This window comes from Suncus etruscus, chromosome 4 (assembly GCF_024139225.1).
Source record: "Suncus etruscus isolate mSunEtr1 chromosome 4, mSunEtr1.pri.cur, whole genome shotgun sequence".
Taxonomy (NCBI): Eukaryota; Metazoa; Chordata; class Mammalia; order Eulipotyphla; family Soricidae; genus Suncus; species Suncus etruscus.
In genome coordinates, this window is record NC_064851.1 from 64,104,790 (window position 1) to 64,122,815 (window position 18,026).

The 18,026-nt window shown below is 32.5% G+C and overlaps 1 non-coding gene across 1 annotated transcript; it reads right to left on the minus strand.

Annotated features, from left to right (window-relative positions):
• Window positions 1-17,280: 17,280 nt before the first annotated feature.
• LOC126008137 (U2 spliceosomal RNA) lies at window positions 17,281-17,471 on the minus strand. Its single transcript, XR_007495524.1, has one exon. It is a non-coding gene; the product is annotated as a U2 spliceosomal RNA (small nuclear RNA).
• Between the last annotated feature and the right edge of the window lie 555 nt (window positions 17,472-18,026).

The window sequence follows — 18,026 nt, forward strand, 5'->3', positions numbered from 1 at the left end:
AATTTCTCTAACAACCCCCCAAAAAGCAATGGAGATAAGTTTGAACAAAACAGGAGTAATTAGATAATGGATATCTCTTTGAAAAATTTATTATTTTATCTAACTTCTATTTAAGATCATTGCTGTTAAATCATTTAGATTTTAATTTATAGTACTTATTCAAATATATTATGGTATACTATATATCATATCTTTATAGGAAACTCAAAGTTTTGTTGCCAAAATTTTGTTAAGAAAAGAGATCATCTTTTTACACACTTTCAAAATAGATTAAAACTTTATTCTATATAAAACATAATTTTCTATTTCTCAAATACTTTAGAGCACAAATTTTATTTTTCTTTTAAAATTCTACTTATACATGTACATGCATATAATATAGCTCTTATATCAATTATTTTTAACATCTGTGGAGTGAGTATATATTTATTGCTGACACTTCAAGTGATCTATTTTATAATAGCATATAAGTTAATGATTTTGATGCTTTAATTTGTGTAATGCAGGGAGATAAAATTGCAATTTTCAATTGCAATAGAATTGGAAAAGTTTTGTCATAGTTAATGTTTTCCTGCCTTCTCTCATAAACTTGATCAAATAATCCAAAGTTGTTTCAAAGAAATACCAGCTATAATTATAATAAGTCTAGGGAGTGAAGACACTAGGGCTGGAAGGATTAAAAAGGACTAAATTTGGTAGGCCTATCCCACACTTCATTCTGTACTTCTATTTGGATTGACATTAGATTTTCTTTAACTGGCACAAAATGTTAAATCTGGATAATTTCTCATCGAGGGAGCCTCCCAAGCAGTTCTGAGTGGTTGTGGGGGGATGACAGGGTTCTAGGGCTCTAATCTCAATTAAGCACATTCTTTGACCCCTAATTCAAGTGCAATGGTTTTAGGTCGTTTTTTTTTTTTAAATAATTTCTTTATGTAAGCACCATAATTACAAGTATGTTTGTAGTTGAGTTTCAGTCATAAAAAGAACACACACACCCTTCACCAGTGCAACCTTTACACCACCAAAGCCCCCTCTCCCATGTACCTCCTCCCCCATTCACTGCCTGTATTCAAGTCAAGCGTTTTACTTCTCTCACTCAATAACATTGTCTTGGTAGTTATTAGTGTAGTTATTTCTCTAACCGCGTTTACTACTCTTTGTGGTGTAGCTCCATGGATCGATCCTCTGAGTTTGCTGATTTATGCACATAGTGTATGTGTTCTCTATACCAATGTCAGATATAATGTATATGTTGTAATGTTCTTTCCCCTATCATAGATAACCCTTCCTTCCCCCCTTTTCTTACCACCTTAAAAACCTTTTTCTAGCCCTTCATATTATTTCCCCACACTTAAATGTTAAATGAAGTAAAACATTCTCCCCACCCCAGCCAGATGCCACACAGCTACCAAAGTGAAAAGATAAATTCTCAGCCTGAGAAGAAACCTACACTTTGCTGTTATTGATTTGCTCTAGGTGGCTCCTTTTCTTCCACCCTGATTCCTACTAGACTTTTGCTTGTTACCAGATTTGGTTACCGAGAAATTCTCTTTTAGAGGACATTTCCTGAAATGTGACTGCTGGGAGCCATTTTCCTTAAAGTCCACAAAATCAAAACACAGGTTGAAACTGCTCTCCGAATTTTACCCCCCCCCCCCACCCAACACACATTATTTCAAAAGACTTAAAGAGGACATGTACACCTTCTTTCAATACATCTTCTTTAGATGCATTCCTTTAACAGGCATAACCTTTATCAAATATCTTCTTATATAGTGGCAATTTCCTGATCCTCGGGATCTGTTTAGTACGGAATTCTAGTAGATAATCTCTGTTTAGAGTTCATGTAAGAAAAAGGTTATGGCGGTTGATAGTCTTGATATCTCAGCCCCCACATGCACAAGTAATACCTTGTGGCATTGTTACTTTTTACATTGTTACTTTTTGCATAGGCACATTAAGATGGAAAAAGTTTACATATGCAAGCAAGTTCTTATCTAATAGAGATAAAACACACAAACTTTTATACTGCAATGGAACCTTACACACGGAAACATTTGGGATAGTGACTTGGATAAGACTTCAATAGATCATTAATCATTCACCCCTTAACTGTGGATACCATGCAGGGGTCTCAACACTTGAGGCCCGGGGGCCGTTTGCAGACCTCCGTACATTTTGTGGCCCTGCCCTAGAGGAATCATTTTTTTTTTTGTTTTGTTTTGTTTTGTTTTAGTTGTTTGGGTCACACCCCCCAATGTTCAAGGCTTACTACTGACTTTGCACTCAAGGATCACCCCGATTTTGCCTCCTGCGGCCCCCAGGAATGAAATTCTACAAAGAAAAGTCCTACTAACGCCGTTGCATCGACTTACTCCAAAGAAGGTTTTTAGGACACCCTGACCACGTGGTAACAGAAACAGCCTGATTTTAGGACAGGATTTCCTGCAATGTTAAGACAAAACCAGAAAACGCTAAACCTGACAGCAACAACCGTGTTGGTGAAGAGCTGTTACTGGGACCACAGAGAATAACTTTAGGGTTGGACAACCAATTATGCCTGGAGCCTGGAGTTATGCCAGAATACATAATACCAATTGATATATTTATTTAGATATTTCCCAAATTCACTTGTCTAATTAGGCTGTTTTATGTTTAAAAATGAAAAGTTTATATTTTTTGTAACTGCTTCTCAAGAGATTATCTCTTGCTTTCTTGATGAAAAGTACACAAAATCTATATCTCTCTAGCCATATTTTTTAGAAAATTGATGACTCGATCTTGGGCAAGATTGCAAGAGCATCAATATGACATTAAATTAACTAGCTCCTCAATTTAAACAATGAAGTAGGTTAAAATAACAATGAAAATATTATTGTATTGGCATGCAAATGCCAAAACAGCCCAAGGCTCTTTGATTCTCACCAACATAAGTACTCTTAAGCAATATTAAGATTTTATTTCCTTCTTCCCTTTCAGAAGATTTATAACTACTAACAAATCAGTACTATCCTCCTGTCTAATTCAAATTAATGTGGTGTCTCTATCAAATGTGTGTAATGCCTATAAGTAGTTGTTTGGCTAAAAATGAGAGGCTCTGAATCTCTAGAACAAAGCATACCAAATATTCTGACACAAGGTACTTTCAGTTAGTTCAGCGATCAAATTCAACCAGGCACCTATGGAATATTGTTTTTTGTTTGCTGTTTTGGGGCCCCATCCTGCAAGGATTACTCCTGACTTTACAATCAGGTATCACTCCTGGCATACTTAGTGGACCATATAGTTTGTCAAAGAACCAACCAATAGTGGCTTCATGTAAGGAGTACACTTTGTCTTTGTAATAGCACTCTGGCCACAATGAAATCTAGTTTTTACTTCAGGTCAAATAGAACATATTATATTCTATAGTCACAGAAAAAAATCCAGAGGTATTAATTTTGTTGTTCTATAAAAAAAAAGCAACTGTTTTATAGCAAGTAATCGGTAACAAAATTTAGGAACATTTTCTAAAAGTTTAAGTTTTTTTTTCATTTTTGAGAAAAATCTTTGTATGATTCAACTTCATTCAATATCTTTAATTCAAAGCAGTTAAAGCACAGATAAACGTAAGTAGAAAAAATAACTACCTATCTAGAGAACTAGTTTTGGATGCTTGGGAAAATAAATCTACTTCACCATGGGAAAATATCCTTGATGATTAAAACAAACATATAAGCTGAAATAAAAAACAAAACAACTGCAATAATAAATATACTTTTTCAATTAAATATATTATGTGAAACTATGAGTATATATTTCTCCCCTACCTAAAACTTAGCATTCAAATAAGGATCTTAGAGAAATGACATTCAATATTAACCACAGCAAGTTAATCATCTAGTCACTTTATGATGTAATCATTCTATAACTTGTAAAAACTATCTTATAATATGTTAAATATTTATAACTTACGATATTCTATAAAGTTGACTTTTCTCTTCAATTGAAATTGCCTTGAAATAAATTTTATGCTTTTGAATTTGAAATTAAAATTAGCTAACATTTATAGAAAGTCATATATGTAGTTAATATTAGCTTAAATAAGCTAATATTAATTTTAATATTAATATTTTACTTTTATATAGTCATTATTATAAATGAACATGGTTTTGTATCTATTATGCAATTTAAAACTAGAAAGAGATTAACCTAAATCCTATATTATGGCATGTTCTAAAAATTAGATTTTAAATGAATTGATGGCCAGAGATAAGGTGCAGGGCTTAAGGCACTTGCTTTATGGAACCGACCTTTTTTTGTAGTCCCTTAAAGCATCACCAAGGGTAACTCCTAAGAATATAAACCAAAATCATCCCTGACCATAGAGGCTGTGGTCTGTTTTTAAATTAAAAAATATCAATAAAATAAATTTATAGATAATATTAATATATTTAATGTCAGTTATTACTATAAAATATGGGTAAAATTCAATCGTTATTGTCCTATACATTAATATGTAAGATCTTAATATTTGACAAAGTAAGATTTTAATATTTGACAAAGAATATGCTAAAATATGGACCACACCAGTATATATACTCTCAAACCATACTGTATTTGATCTCTATCTTTGAAGATGCATTTTCTTTGAAATAAGCATATCAATTAGCTATCTTATAAATTTATTTAAAAATTTATGCTGCATATTTAAAAATAAATTATTAAATATCATAACTACTTTTATAAGTTCATATAGTCTTTAACATGTTCAGAAAAACTCAACTCCTAGGGAAAATCCAATTAAAATATACATTAATAGATTTTCATCAAAATATCTAATATATTATTTAATATTTAAAATAATCAGATTTGAAAACTTGTGAACTTGCTAACTTGTGTTCACTTTAAAGACTGCAGCAAATGCATCACTTTGTATATCTGCACCTGTCTAGACTGTATAAGGAGAGAGGAAAGTGTAGTCAGGGACATATTTCCCATCATTTGGAATCTGACATTTAAAGTCATCTGAATGTTCATCAAACAGTTGGAAAATGATAAAGGATAGAACATAAATATAGACAGGAAAATATTCAAAAGAAAAAAATGTTCTAATCAATTTTTTTCCCTCCTGTTTCAAGCTTAATCTATGTCATTGCCAATGTAAAATAGAAAACTGGCAATAAAAGCCTCCATTTACATGAGAAATTACCCAAATGCCCCCACACATACTGCTTCCTATGCACAATACAAAGTGGTTCCATTTTCAGTAGAACATATGCTAAATGTTTAAGCTCAAAAATGATTTAGACAAAATGGAAAAGATTTTTTTAAACATTTGTTTTACACTTTACAGGATTCATTTAGATTGGCAGATGTTCCCAAAACCCAAAGAAACGTAACTTAACTAGCTAGTGGAAAACAATATTTGAGAAGACAGGGGAAAAATAATAATCTCACCCTGTATCTTTAGAATTAGCATTTAAGAATTAGTTGCTAGTAAATAATACTTTATAAAAAATTTCATAGTTAAATACTAAAAGGCTTCCAAATTCTTTTGAGTACCTGAAACAAATGATGTATTGATTTTGCTGTTAAACTGCACAGCTGTAACAAACACATTAGACATGGAAGATAAAAGCAATGCCTAAAGCCCCTTATTTCATCTGTCACACCTGAGGCAGTGCTTCTGCAGACCTTTAGTATATTAGCATAAAAAATCAATTAGGTAAAGAGCTAAACAAATGATGGGAGAATAAAAAGGCCTCATTCACAAAGAGTCAGGGATGTCAACAAGCTCAGGAGACTCTAGTAAACTATATGATATCTGCAAATAAACCATAACAACTTTCTCTGAACTTTTAAAAGTCAGTGATTATGTAGCACAGATTCCTCTAAGCCTATTTTTCAAGGTCTCTAGCCATTAAAAATACATGATTACCCCCAATTTTTGTGGCTAAAATAATTATGACAAACAGTGAAAATATTGCTTTAAGTTGTGTATAAATAACGTAAGTCATAATAATTGTGTTTGGAAAATAAAACTAAAGTTTGGAGAGTCAGTACATGCTTTTAGACATTTACCTTGCATGTAGAAGACCCACATATCAATCTCTGACACAACATAGTCCCCTGAACATCATTGGGTCTGACCCCAGAGGCCTCTGAACACAGGTGACTTTGATAATAATTTATATTGCTTTCTTCCAAAAATTACCACGAAAGGACATGAGATTTCTGATAACACTTGGGAGAAGAATGTGTGGATATATAAGCAAGTATATATAATATATAAATTTATTTTATAAATAATCAAATATGTTCTGATACACTTAATGTATTTTAAAAATAATTGAATGCATAGGTTTTAGGATTCAAAGCACTGCTATTTAAATCTCTGTGCTTCTATCTGACTCCAAGTTTGTAGTAAAACCTAGAAAATTAATTGCTCAGCCACCATATTAATAGTAATAATTATCACATATTCAATAACTTTGCTAAAAATCATAGCAATTAAGCATTGTCAAGAATTTTTAAGTATAATGATATCAACCTTTCTTTGAGGAACTTTTTTCACTTACAAAGAAAACTAAGATACTCCTTGAAGAGATTAGCATTTATAGGATAATGTAAAGAATAGTGATATATGGAATCTGATATTGAATTTTATGATTTACTCTTAGTTATTATAATTTGTATAATTCTACAAATTATACAACTTTATTTTATAGAGATATTTTATTCATATATTTTGCATTATAATTTTATGTCACTTGCTCTTCATCTTAGTACTCATAACTGTAAATTTAAAGTTAAATTAGTTTCCCTGATCATTTATTTTGTTCAAATAAAATAGTTTATAATTTATTACATAGAGTTCCCAAGTCACCAGCTATATGCTTAAAATATTCTTATAACCATGACCGTTGTCTTGGATAACTTAACCATTTACTATTAACATTAATTTTAGTATTTAAGGACCTTTCCCAGGAAAACACATTTTCTTGCTTACCTAGCTATAAATTTGTTTCTTAATCTGGAATCACAGCCAATAATCTATATTCAAATTTTCTCGACTTTTAGTTTAAATTATTTCATATTTTGTAATGAATCTCATTATTTTAAACACCATTATTTACAGAGCTGTTCATAATACAGTTATTTCTGACATTTCATGTTCCCACACCAATCCCACCACCAAGGTAATATCCTCTCCACCATTGTCCCCATTTTCCCAATTACCCCAAGCCTAGTTCTTGTTGGAAGGTACAAATAATTTAATTAATATTGTTTGTTGCAAGTAAATGATGATATAATTATTTTAAAAACTTCACTAATATTTGTGAAATTTGTCATCTCTTAAATGGGTCATTATGGAGGTTTTCATTATGGCCCTATGCAGCTATGCAGGACTATGGCTTTGATGGTCTTCAGAACTGTGTCAAAAGAGCTCATTTGCCTGCAAGATATTATTGTGTGCTTGACTACCAAAAATTCTTGAAGTACAAAGGTATTGTAGGAAGTCCCCCACCTAGCTACAAATAATTCCCCAAAGACATTAACCACAGAACAGACATACATGGAGTTTTTGGCTGTTTCTCTGCAGATATCAGTAGAAATGCAGTGAAGCTTGTCCATTGTTGTGTGAAATTTATGTGCAGCTGCTGAGTTCAGCAGCACACACAGTTTATTAGGGTCGGAGATCTGCCTAGTCTTACTTACTGAAGCCCCCCAAATGCAATCAGATTCAAGACCAATATATCCATGTATTTCCGGGACTTGATTTTTCTCTCCTTTTAGAGTGAGGTGACTCTATAGCACTGACCCTTTAGTCTATAGTACTGGCAGGCACGGTGGCAAGTCTGGTAAATCAGCTGATATTTTTAAAATATGTATTATGTAAGGCATTATACTCCCACTTAAAATTAGTTTTTGTCATAAATATGCAATTTTTTGAAAATAGTAATTATGCTTTGATGTATTATACTGCATGACCATCACCATGAAAAAGGCAAAATTCTCTATTGATAACCCTAGATTATTCATGTGTCCCCTTTCTTCCCAAAACCCTTATTCTCATCTCCAGCTATCTTCAGTTCTATTAATGAATTTTATGAGCTTGTTTATTTCTTGTGGAATATTTTTATTAAAATTAATTTACTCAGATAGATGTGAGGTGAGAAAAAGCTAGAAATACATGCTCATGAGAGAACCTGAGATTTTCTGGAGTATTTTTAAATATAAATCTTTATTTAAGCACCATGATTACAAACATGTTTATTGTTGGGTTTCAGACATAAACAGAATACCCTCCCATCACCAGTGCAACATGGATAACCCTTTAGCATTGCTGAATGTGGCACCCAAACAAAACAATAAATATATGTATATGGAGAAGATAAAAAATTATTATTTGTTTGGGGGATTCACCTGCCATTGCACAGGGTTTCTTGCTCTGCACTCAGGGATCACTTGTGGAGGAGTCCAGTAGATCTTGTGGGTTTGTGGGGTCAGAATCTAGTTCTACTACATCCAAGGAAAATGTTCTTCCCATGAAATACCTCTTCAGCCCAACTATTAATTCTTTATTCATTGTTATAAATTATTTTATGTAAAGGCCATGTATTATATAGTTGTTCATAATACATTTGTTCTAAGACCAATACTACAACCAATATAAAATTACCTCCATGTCTGTAACATCCATTCCCAATCCCACCCCATTGGAAAATGTGAAATAATATATTTTATATTGCTTATTTACAAATAAGTGGCAATAAAATTATTTTTAAAAAGTACAGCAACAAGAAAATTTGAAAAAATTAATATATCTTGCAAAGAGATCATTAAGTCATTTTCAGGTTTGCAAAGAGATTTAATAGTTTATTTTCTGTTATTTTTCTTTTAGAACATTAGGTGACTTTCAGTCCATGTTGATGTCTAAATTGGTGTGTTTCTTTTTTTATAAATTTGTTAAATAATTTTTATTTTGACCAAAGTGGATTACACGTCATTCCCAGTAAAATTTTAAGCATTGAATCAGGGGCATTCCCACCACCAATGTTGTCCTCCCTCTAATCCTGTTCCCAGCATGCATCCCATATCCTTATCCTTTGGCCCCTGGGCTGCTAGTATAAGTGGCTCCTTCTGTGTTTAGCATGTTGTAGATTGGGTATCAATCCTGTTGTCATTGGCTCTGGATTTGGTATCTAATTCTAACCATTTTTTATTTCTACTCAATGTTCATATGGCTATTTGTTCTAGGTACCCTCCATAATTTCCCCCTCAGTTTGTGAGGCACAACAAGATGGGTAAGTTATGTGGTTCTGTTTGAAGGAAAGAAGAAAATAAAAGTGGGGACAAAAATCAAACAAGCAAAAAAATGAGAGGAGTCCTTCCAGAGGCTATAAATATTGTTTAAGAGAAGAAAGGAAAAAAGGAAGTAAAACATAACAACAACAATAACAAAATCAAACAAAAAAACCTGAAAAGCACCACAGCAATAAAGACAATAACCAAACAATCAATAATCCTGATCCTGAAATAAAAACAAAACAAAGCACAAAAATATAAAGCAAAGCTAAACAACAACAAAACAAAACAAACAAAAAAACCCTAAATAGCAAAAATAACAACTAAAAAAATTTTTATTTGTGCTTTTTTTTTTTTGTATAAGCATAGTAAATATTGGGGGTATTAAAAGGGAAATTCCCTTGGTCGAAGAGACACAGGTTTCTCTGCCCTTGAAGTATACTGTCATGGGCAAATCTCCAGGCTCCGTACCTGTTCTTTTCCAATCCCCTAGGTCCTTTTGTGGTGTCTGGAAATTTTTCTAGGCTCCATCCTATGACCTGTACAAATACCAGGATCTCTAGTTACAGAGGCCTGATCTTATTTCTGGAGTATTTTTATAGAACCCATTCATTTTCTAAATTTGTGCTTTATATAACACTTATCAGTGAAATCACATAACATTTCTACTCCATAGAGCTTATTTTTGCATAATATAAAAGCTTCTGTTCCTATTCTATTTATAGCACAAGGCAAAATCTAATTTTTCATAAATCAGAATAAATAACTGTGCACATATCATGATGTCTTTATCCATTAATTTTTATATTGGGAATTTGGGTGATTTCTAGATCTGAGATATAATAAACATCACTGAGATCAACAAACATGTAATATATCTTTTAGAATTATTGTTTTTGTGTTCTTTGTATAAATGGTAAGTCTCAGAGATTAGAGATCAGAAAGATGGTATTATATTGGTTTTTGCTTGATAGGTTTGGGTAACAACCATCTTAAGATATATATTCATAACTCTATGCTTGGGTATCTCTCCCAGTAGTGATTGGGAAACCACTACGTGGATCGAGTACTTGAACCTGGACACTTTCATGCAAAGCAATAACTCTGCTCATATGAAGTTATATTTTCCCAGTTTTAAAAGGCTTTATTCTCACTCAGAGGTTAAATCAAAGGATAGGTTCAGCAAACACTGAAAATTAAAAGAAGTTTTCTTTATGCCATGTAAATGCATTAACATTACTTTACATACATGAGTATATAAGAATGAATGTTTCAGTGGCACCAGTTTAATACTTTCTCAAGAAAGTTTGATATTTACCAGTTTGTGGCTAAATGTCTTATAGTTAAATACATAATAAAATCTTGATCTGTTTCTTGAAAATGAATATTCTGTTGAAATGAACACCTTCTCACTCTGCACTCCTTATTAATTAACAAGGTCATTTCAAGTCACGCTTAAGGTCCCAGATACTAAAAACTTTAGCTCTTACCAAGACTTGAATGTCATGACTCCACATATTACCCACAGTATAGTAACAAAATAGCTTTCCAAGTGACTTCATATATTGTCAGAGGCTTGCTTATATATTAAGGTTTGCTTGATATATAAATTCTTTTCCATAAGTTAATGTCATAAGCTAATGTATCCAAAATGTTTCTTATGAAATGAAACTCTATTAGGTGGGAAGATAGTACATTGTTCCATTAGACTTTGAGAGGAATTACTTAGTAAGGGCTTAGGGAATGTACAGTAATACATAAATTCTGAGATGGGAGAAATATGAAATATCATTAAACATTTAAGAATATATTTTATCCAATCAAATGGATCCATGTAGGTCAATCTAAAAGTCAATGTAAGGGTACTTTAAATAAAGGAGTAAAGATGAGGTCATGCTAAAGACACAATGTGATCCAGCAGTTTAACTGGACTGTGTAAGTGTTCTTTATTATTCCAAAAAAGATGGATTCACTCTCATCTTTGAATATACACTCATCTGCAGCTACTCCACTGTAAAATGGTACTAATATTAGATTCTGCATCATCCATAACCCTTAATATGATGTATTTAAAGAAATTTAAAATTTATTATTGAACTACTATTAATATTATTATAGGGTTGCACTGATATTCCAAAGGATATGTGAGCATCTTTTTCATTTTGAAAAATTATATTACTTTTATGAATTATTCATATTCCCAAAAGCCAATACTATGAAAGAACAAGTAAAATTATTTTGTAAAATGTTTGAATGTTTTTTTTTTTGATGGTAGAGAATGATTTTCAGGCAAATAAAGCAGCTGTCCTCAATTTTTATTCCTAACAAATGAACATATTTTTTCATTTGTATTACAGTGTATTTTTTAATTCATCCTAGATAATAAATAAATTCTTCAGACATTTCTCATTGCCAGGAATGGATGATTTTATTATCAACTGTTTCAATAGTATGGACAAAAAGACAAGTGTCTTTGGGAATCTTATATTTATACCCAGAATTTCATTTGCTCCCTGAAGTCTACAAAAGTCTATAAGTAGACTCCCTGAAAAAAAGTTTGGGATAAGGTTTGTCTCCTTAATTTCACTGTATAGTAACAATGTTCTGTGAATTCTTTTCCAATCATTCCTAGTTCCTTATGAAAGCTACAGAGATAACTTCACCTAATTAAAAGTAGCCTTACTGTGTTCAGGGTTTACATCTAGCTCTTCTCAGGGATCACTTTTTATGAAGCTCATCAACAGTATAGAGTACCAGAGAATCAAACCAGAGCCAGCCAGTGTAAGATGAGAAGTACCTTTTCCTATACTATTTACCTCATGCCTCTCATTTCTTTTTAAATCAAACTTTTATAAGATTCCCTACAATTTACGAGGTAACTTTTGGTTTAGAGGGGAGGCTTATCCCTCCTCTATACTGCTCTTAGTTCCTTCCTTTATTTTCCATTTCTTTCAACTTAGCAAAATAATTATTTTTATGTCAGTCCCAGTCCATTTTTTCTTTCCATTTTGCTTCTTTTGTTTAGTGTTACTCCTGGCTCTGTACACAGTAATTACCCTTAGGTTCGTTTGGGAGATCATATAAGATTCTAAGAATAAAACTTGGATAAGCTGCATACAGACAAAGGATGTAACCAGTGTATTAAAGCTCTTGTTCTTTTTCCTTACCTTTTGATAGATAAATATGACCTATAAGCACATAAAAAAACGAATGCAGAAATAAACAAAAAAGTGTCAGTAAATTCTCAACTCCAGTAAAATTGAAATAACATATATTCCTTCTTTGAAACCTTTCATAACAATCTGTGTCTATGTGTATAAACATGTTAAATGTTCTAAGAATGGCAAATTTATTTGATGTATTTTGGCTTAGTATTGTTATTCCAATTTAACTTTTATTATTATAGTCATCAGCATTTCTACTATTTACTTCTTTCTACATCATCTGTTCCTCTTTCTACATCAACCTTATGCTTCTATTTTTGTGTAAAATGTTATAAATTCTCTCTAAGATCATTATTAGCTTTCTTTTCTTCTGCTTTTGCGTGCGCACACGTGTGTGTGTGTGTGTGAGAGAGAGAGAGAGAGAGAGAGAGAGAGAGAGAGAGAGAGAGAGAGAGAGAGAGAAAGAGAGAGAGAAAGAGAGAGAGAGAGAGAGATTTGGGCTGGCATCCAGTGGTGCTCAGTATTTAATCTTGTTTCTGAATTTAGGGATTATTCCTGGAATGTCTCAAGGGCCCCACTGGTTGCAAGCGATCAAAGCCATATAAACCCTATGATAGGCAAGTATCTTACTTCCTATACGAAAGGCTTCTCTTTCCTATTTTTGTTTTCATTTATCATAAACATTTCTTTTAATGAAGGAGGCACCAGAAAGAACATTACTTATAATTAATCACATTTATCAATAGGGCCATATTTTGTTTTATTTTTACTAAGATTACTCCCTTTATCTGTTTATAAGACTTCCACAATTGTCTCTACTCAATTTTGAAAATATATTTATAATTTTTATTTTAAGAATGTATCATATATACCTGAGAGTTATCAGTGTTATGTTAAGTTTGGTTCTTTTTATAATTTTTATCTTACTGGTATTATTTTGACTTCTTTATTTTTTATGTATTCTACAATTATTCATTGAATGAAATAATCTTTTGTAAAATTGAAAAGTTTTTTTCTATGACACAATCGTAATGAATAAATGTGCATACATTTTTTGAATAAATACCTTACATCCTTGGAATAGATATCTCAAATTGAAATTGATGGATCATATAGCAACTCAATTCTAAATTTACTGTGACTCTTCATAACATTTTCCATAGATGTCAGACCAGCCATTATTCCCACTTAAAGTGGATAAGAATTCCATTTTCACCAAATCCCTATCTACGCAGATTTTCTTGCTATTTTAGATATGTCATTCTCTTTGCAGTGAGATAATAACTCATTGAGGTTTCTAGTTAGATTTTCCCTAATGAGAGGTTATGCTGAACACTTTTTCATGTTCCTTTTAGTAATCTGCTTGTCTTCCACGGAGAAGAATCTGTTTATTTCCTGCCCATTTTGGGATAGAATTTTTAAATTTGTTTTTTGATCGTTCCAAATACTTTATGTATGCTGGATATTAATACCTGTCTGGATATTTAAAACAAATATTTTCCCCACTCAGTTACTGTCTCTTAGTTTTAGCCTTAATTTTTATTGCCATGCAGAAAATCCTTTTTTTTCATAGAGTTCTGCCTTTACCAGTGGTTTCAGATCATAAAAAACACGTTGTAATTCAGATCAAATTCTGGAACATTATTCCTATGTGTTTTTTTTTTCATTTTCAGTATGATTTGAGTTCCTGGTATAATTTTTTCTGTTATATATTTTGAATTGCTTTTTATATAAAGTGGGATATTAGGTTCAAGTTTAAATTCCTGACATACGGTTATGCAGCATTTCCAGAACCATTTGTTGAAAGGCTATCTTTATTTTGTGTTCTCAACTTCTTTAAAAAAAATTAGCTGTCTTGATCTGGAGCAATTTTACAGCACATAAGGAGTTTGTCCTATTTTTTGTTTGGGGGCACACCCAGTGATGCTCAGGGGTTGCTCCTTGCAATGTGTTGAGAAATTGCTCCTGACTCAGGGGACTATCGGGGTCACCGGAATCAAACCTGTGTCCATCCTTGATCAGCCTCGTGCAAGGAAAATGTCCTACTGCTGTGCTATAGCTTTGGCCCCAGGTGTATGTCTTACTTACAGCCATACTGGATATAATCCCAGTGTTTCATATAGTTCCCTGGGTCTGCCAGGAGTACCTACTTAGCGCTGCCACATGAGGTGCCAAAGTAAAATAAATAAAAAAATAAAATTAACTCTCTAGCTATATGGGCTTTTATTTTGTGTGTTTTATTCTGAACAACTGATCAGAGATCCTAGCTTTATTCCACCACCAGGCAGTTTTAATGACTATAATGATACAACAATATTCTAAATTAGTTAATGAGATACCTCTCTATTTTATATTTATTAATATGATATTGGCTATTAATGGTTATTTTTTGACTATACAAACTTATTATTAATATTATATTATAGATATTTATCATATATTTTTCTTATATTCTTGAAGAATATCTTCTGTATTTGGATAGAGATTGCAATAGGTTGGGTAGGATTATTACGATCTAAGATCATGGAATGGTTTTATATTTTTAAGGCCTTCTGTCTCTTAAGTGATTTAAAGTTCTTCTGATATAATTCTTTATATATTTTTATTTTATTTTTTATTTTATTTATTTATTTTTTGGTTTTTGGGCCACACCTGGTAACGCTCAGGGGTTACTCCTGGCTATGCGCTCAGAAGTTGCTCCTGGCTTGGGGGACCATATGGGACACCGGGGGATCGAACTGCGGTCCGTCCAAGGATAGCGCAGGCAAGGCAGGCACCTTACCTTTAGCGCCACCGCCCAGCCCCATATATTTTTATTTTTATTTAAATGCTGTGGTTACAAGGTTGATCATAATATAGTTTTTATTCACACATAAACTCATGATTGAGTTACAGGCATACAATATACAACAACCTTCACTATTGTGCATTTCCAACCACCAATGTCAACAGTTTCCCTTTCACCCTCTCTGATGCCATATTCCATAACTCTCTTTCCTTCACATTTTAGACACTGCTATGTGCACTACTATCATGAAGGGCTGCTATGCACATCAATAATCCCCTTTCAGCACCAAATTCTCATCAAGAGTGATCAATTTCAAATATAATTTTTATAGTAGAACCATCTCTACTCTAACTATACTCTGGTTCTTTATGGCAAGCTACTTACCATGAACTGGTCCTCCGAATCCTCATCTCTAATGTCAAGATATCATCCCCACACTGTTATTTATTTCCCTATAACCACAGATAAGTGAGCATGTTCTATGAATATACCTCTCCCTCTGACTCAGTTCACTCAGCATAAGAATCCCTATGTCCATTGATGTATAAACAATTTTATAACTTTATTTTTCCTAACTACTGCATAATATTTCATTGTATAGGTGCACCACTGTTTTGATAGCCACTGGTCTATTGTCATGTATTCCATAACTCTCTCTCCTTCACATTTTGGACACTGCTATGTGCATTACTGTCATGAAGGGCTGCTATGCGCATCAATGATCCCCTTCCAGCTCCAAATTCTCATCAAGAGTGATCAATTTCAAATACAATTTTCACAGTAGACCCATCTCTACTCTAACTACACTCTTGTTCTTTATGGCAAGCTACTTACTATGAACTGGTCCTCCGAATCCTCATCTCTAATGTCAACTACTTCTAGTATTACACCGAATATAAGATTGTAAAATGCATTTTTTGTATTGTGTTTTTTGTTTCCTAAGGTATACCCTAGGAGTGGTATTGCTGGGTCATATGGAACTGCATTTTCCAGTTTTTTGATGAATATCCATGTATTTTTCAAAAAAAGCTGGACTAGAGGCATTTATATCAGCAGTGAATGAGAGTTTCATTCTTTCTGCTTTCTCATCAGAACTGGTTGTTCTTATTCTGTATTATGTGTGCTACTTCCTGTAGTTTAAGACAATATCTTATCATTTTAATTTTCATCTTCCTGATGACTAATTATGTGGAGTGTTTGTTCATGTACATTTTGGCATTCTTGTTTCTTCATTGATAATTTTCTTCTTTTTCTTGTGAGAAGAAATTGTTTATTTCTTATTCCATTTATTTGATGGTATTAGTTTTAATAAATCTTTGTGTGTTTTCCTTTATTGCCTCTTTTTCCAGTCACTGTTTAGCTGAGTAGTTCAGTTTCCTTCTGTTGGACATTTTTCTACAGATTCTTTACTTGGCTATATTTGCTTTTATGGGATTATGGTTAGAGAAGTTATGCTGTAAAATTTCTATATTTTAAATTCATATATGTTTGAGTTATGTCCTAATATCTAATTTATTTTTGACAATGTTTCTTGTGCTCTAGAGAAGGATGTGTATGCTTGAATGTGTATGAAGAACTCTGTATGATCCAAATATCCCAGTTTTTTAGCTTCTCATATAGGTCTCTTGTCTCCTTACTGATATTCTGTCTGGTTTATCCTGCTCCTGGTAAAAATGAAGAATTTTCCACTACTGCTGTATTTCTGTCAATGTGTTTCTTTACATTTATAATTAGAACTTTTATAAACTTTACTTGGTACATAAATATTAATGATAGTGCTTTTGATCAACTACAATAATTTTTTCTTATTTGATGAGTAAAGGGGCTAGAAGGGTCCATTATTGTCTTGAATTACCTTTTTTATATTGAATGTTATTCTGCTTGATATAATTATTACAGCCTTACTTTTTATCTTCCACTAGCTTGTATGATTGTCATTATTTTCATATGAATACTTATTTATCCTTTATGTTTATGTGTGTTTCCTGGAGGCAGCGAATTAATGGATTTTTTCCTAATGTTTTTTTTTTTTTCTTTTGGTGCACTGTTCCTGGAGGTGCTGCAATACCAGGTCGATGCGTGAAATGGATGGAGCAAGCTCCTATTCCAGTTCCTAGTGCCACAAATCCATTTAATATATTGTCATCGAATAGACAATATATCAGATATTAAACTGATAAGAACAGATATTACACTTGATCTTAGCCAAAAGGCTGAGAAGCAATGATTTTTTTTCCTAATCTTTTTCAGCTACATTGGTGTCTTATTATTTGAACTATATTAATTACATAAGCAGTGGTCCTCAAACTATGGCCCGCGGACCACATATTGTATTTGTATCTGTTTTGTTTCTTCATTGCAAGATAAGATATATGCAGTGTGCATAAGAATTCGTTCATAAGTTTTGTTTTTACTATAGTCAGACCCTCTAATGGTCTAAGGGACAGTGAACTGGCTCCCTGTTTAAAAAGTTTGAGGACCCCTGAAAGGGTTATGTTGCCATTTTAGTTTTTATTTGTCTGGAATCTAGTTGTTTGTGTGAGACATTTTTTATAGGTGCCCTTGGAGGATCAGTTTAGCAGTAAAATTATGTCAATTCTTGTTTAATTTAAAAATGTTGCTATTCTTGAAATGAAATCTACTCGGTCATTGTGTCTGACCTTCTGAATGAGGCGTTGGGTCCTTTTTGCCAGAATTTTGTTAGGGATCTTTGTATCTGTGGTCATCAGGGATATTGGTCTGTAGTTTTCTTTTCTTTTTTTCTTTTTTTTTTTTTTGCA